This window comes from Nomascus leucogenys, chromosome X (genome assembly GCF_006542625.1).
Source record: "Nomascus leucogenys isolate Asia chromosome X, Asia_NLE_v1, whole genome shotgun sequence".
NCBI classification, from domain to species: domain Eukaryota; kingdom Metazoa; phylum Chordata; class Mammalia; order Primates; family Hylobatidae; genus Nomascus; species Nomascus leucogenys.
In genome coordinates, this window is record NC_044406.1 from 104,026,667 (window position 1) to 104,031,368 (window position 4,702).

Here is a 4,702-nt window from a genome sequence, read left to right on the forward strand (position 1 = left end):
TTGTTTTTAAGAAGTGTGATTATAAAGTAGTGTGACTATTTTAATCTAACATACTATATACCACTTTTCTCCTAATGAGCACCTCTTCTTTTAAATGAATCATTTTAAGATGCTACAGATTTCCTTCATTGCTGAAACCCTGCTTGAAACTCCTTTTTAGATACTACCTCTGACACTTGAAGAAGGCCATTGGAATATTTTATAGTCCCCCTTTGTTTTTTGACTCCAGTTTAATGGAAAGACACTCCTTCAAAACCTTTTTACTATTTGTCAGCCAAATTTCCCACTCCACCAAGGAGAATAATTGACCACTGTTAAGATTTAAAGGATGAAAACATAAACTTAATAATGCATATTAGTATTTATAGATATGGGAGAATCTCATTATATATTAAGTTTTAAAAGTCATTTAATAAATGCCATGTATAGTATGATATTTACATATAGATTTCCAAATTTTTATTCAACAGATATTTATTGAACAACTTACTATGTGCCGGGCACTGTTTATTGTTTAAGCAATAAATAAAACAACATCCTTGTCTTTATAAAGCTTATGGTCTAGTGGTGGAGGCAGATATTAAAATATACATATAGTATATTGAGGATAAGTGACAGGTAAGGATAAGTGCTAGAAGGAAAAATAAAGCAAGTAGACAAACAGGCAGTATCAAGAGAAAGTGCTTTTTAAAATACAATAGTGAGTGACATTTATGCAGATACCTCAATGAAGTGAAAGAGCAAATTCTGTGACTATCTATGGGTAGAACATTGCTAATAGAGGGAACAAGCTGAAGTCCCCAAAGCTGAATCATGCTTTAGTTTGAGAAATAGCAAAGAGGCCAATATGACTAAAATGGCATAAGAGGAAGAATGATAACTGATGAGACAATAAACAGAGGCAGGAGTCAAATGGACTTAATAGACCATGTAAAAGAGGGTGGATTTATTAGAAGTCTGATGGGAAGTCATTGGACATTTTTGAATAGGTAAAAAGCATGACCAGATCAACATTCTAAAAGGATCACTCTGGAGGTTGGGTGAAGAATAGACCGTAGACCAGCTAGACGTTATTGATATGCTCCAGGCAGGATTATCATAATGGTTTGGACAAGGATGGTAGTAATGTTGAAGACAGTGAGAACTGGTTAGATTTGATAAAATTTTTGAATGTAGAACTGACAGGCTTTGTATATATGCACATCAATAGATACTAACAAAATATTCAAAATATTAACAGTTAATATCTATGAGTTTTAGAGTTATACGTGATCTTCAGTTTCTTTTTCATATATTTCTGTACTAGTTGATGATTTGTTTCCATCGGTACCAAAAAAAATTGTTTTATTTGGGGGTAGGGTGGGGCAGGGTACTTAATTAAAAACTCAGCCCCTGAAGCCAACTGACAAAAACACAGTGCCAAATAATTGTAGCCATTTGGTAGTTGAGGTAACTGCCACCAGAATCACAACTGGGGGTACCCTGCTAAGAAGGGGTGAACACTGGATGGTAAGACAGGTCAGTCCAAGGAAAGCCCAGGTCCTGAGACCATGCAGACTTCCTAGGGTATGGCAGACCATTGGGGAAGAACTCAACGGTTACTACAGAAAGGGATCCTGATAAGAGGGCAAAATATTCTGGGAGCCTGACAACAAACAACAAGCAGAAGTTAAGGCTTGAGCATGGAGAATATTCAGTGGCAGGCAGGATTTGCTAACAAAATAGTGTTCCTCAGTTTTAGAGGAATATGGCAATAGGCAGAGGCCTCAGCAGGCAAGTGGTGGCATAGGAAAATATGGCAGAAATAGAAGGAATCAATCCTCACCAAACCCATGAGAAGCATGATAACCCTCTGTCCCAAGCCAAGCCACTAATGCAGTGGAAGAACAACAGTTGCTCTATAGACGGTACAATTTGCTTTATTGACAATCATCACAATCTAGCCTAATGGTTCCATTTTTTTTTTTTTTTTTTTTGAGACAGATTCTCTCTCTTTCACCCAGGCTGGAGTGCAGTGGCACAATCTCGGCTCACTGCAAACTCCACCTCTCGGGTTCACACCATTCTCTTGCCTCAGCCTCCCAAGTAGCTGGGACTACAGGCGTCCGCCACCACACCTGGCTAATTTTTTGTATTTTTAGTGGAGATGGGGTTTCACCTTGTTAGCCAGGCTGGTCTCGATCTCCTGACCTCGTGATCTGCCCGCCTCGGCCTCCCAAAGTGCTGGGATTACAGGCATGAGCCACCGCGCCTGGCCAGTTCCATTATTCTTTAACCCTTAAAAACACAAAGAGGGCTGTCTCATTTGTAAGGCTAGTTGAAACAGATATGTTTCCAAGAGGGATAAAGAACGGCATTCGTTTCAGGTCTTCACATGCACACCACACCATGCTCACCCACCAGCAATCTTTCCCCAGTATGACATAAAACACAAACACAAGCCTACACTATCTACTAATTAGATCCCATCCTGAAATCTTGATTCTAAATTCCTTAATAATGAGAGGCTTGCCTCAATCATCTTTATACTCTCAGTATATAGAGTGTCCAGCTCATATTAGGTGTCCCATAATTATTTCTTGAAAGAAGGAATAAATGAATGGATAAACCTGATATCATGGAAATTCTGCTTGGTGACGTTATGATGACATTGTGTTTATATTACATACTTGCATATAAGTTGTACATTCATCTTCATAACATCACCTGCCCAAACTTGTTGAAATTCTGACTGGAAAAGTAACCTGTACAAATGCCAGCTAATCCAACTGAATTGTTTTCTAAGTCCTGCCTATAATTTTACACATGTTGATACAAATCATTTTGAGCCAACCCTGTACTCAGCAGTTTCTCAAGGCTGATCTGAATCAGCAGTGTCTTTCTAGAGACATAAGACTGTTCCTTCCTTCCAGAGGCATAGTGTAGCATTTTCTATCTGAAACAAGTGACTGAAAACCAAGGCAGTGTAGTGGAAACTAATGGACCATTTGTCAAATTCTAGCATTATCAGAAGATGCACTGACTGGACAGGACATCAAAAGACGTAGGTTCTAGCCCTAACTCTGTCACTAAATAGCACTCTAACCCCAGACAGGTCACTTTCCCTCTCTGTGCTATCATTTCCCAACCTGTAAAATATGTATGTAGAGCCAGAGGCCCCATGATGCCACATTTGGCTTTAAGATTGCATAAGGTCTATGAGGACATCATGGATGCTGGACAAAACCTTTTGAATGAAGGGGCAAAGGAGCATCTAAATATAATAAAAACTATAGACAATGTTTCTCCCCACGAAGTAGAAAGGGCCTTAGTGAATGAACACAGAGAAAGAGTCTAAACATGTTCATAATTGAAATGCAAGCACTTGTACTTAAAAAGGAATTTCTATGGGGACTCAAGTTATGTCTATCAAAATTCAGTCACACATCCACTATACGTGAAAAATAGCTCCCCGACCAAAAGGTATAATGAATTAAGGAGAGGAGTCTTCCCTAAAGCATATGGGGTGAGGTTCTGCCACTTGATTAAGATGAATATGTCTTGTATAAAATTAGGTACTTCCTTAGTAATATTTAGTTAACACTTTAAAACCCGGGGGCATCATATAGTTCAAAAGAGTAATATTTTATTTAATCCAATTAAATGTTCCCTCAGATGCCTCTAAATTATTCCTGTGGAATTTTTCAATCCATCTTCAGTCTGAAAATACTTTTGTATAGTCAAAAACTACTTCTTCAAACTTTACTTTCCTCCCTCAAATGACAATTCATAGTCAACTACAATAACAGTAAACATCTTAATTAGTAATAATCAGTTACTACAATTTTGATTATTACAATCATTTACCAAATTATTACAAATATTCATAAAGTATTTACAATCCATATGTTTCTGAGCATTTTAGATACATCGTTTTATTTAATGCTCACAGTGACCCTATAAATTAGCTATCACTATCACCATTTTACAGACGAGCAAATGAAGCTCAGGAAGGTTAAACAACTTGCCCAAGGTATTCATAGCTGATGAGCAACAGAGCTGGGACATAAATCCCAGCCTCACTGACTGCAAAGTCCAAGCTCTTATCCTTTATGTTACATTGTTCAATAGCACACTGGTGTTGGACTGTTATTCTTTCCATAAGTGTTCATTGAATACTAAGTGCTGGATACTGTGCTACGTGTGGAAATAAAATAGTGGGCAAGATAGAACCTCCCTCATGGTGCTTATACAGTAGCACTGAAGACAATTAAACAAGCAATAACAGTGTGATAACTGTTATGATGGTGAATTAAGAGGTTGTGGGAGATCACAGAGCAAATCCCTTTTAAATGGAGATTCAGCAGCAAAACTCACCTCTTGGTTGGATAAACCTGCCTCAATTTTGTGTATGCATCAATTTCTATAGCAACTGACTTAATGAATTAAACTGGTATTTTGGGCAGGTGATGTTATGGAGATGAATGTACAACTTATATGCAAATGTGTAATATAAACACGACGTTCTTGTAACATCACCAAGTAGAATTTTCAGTGATATCAGGTTTATTCATTCATTTATTCCTTCTTTCAACAAATAATAATCACAAACACAGAGGAGGGTTTTCTTAACTCTATTTTTCATTAGATAATTAACATTTGCCTGTCCCTCAGGATGACTCTGGAAACCGTCCTCCTGCTAGACAGTTCCTACAATATATGA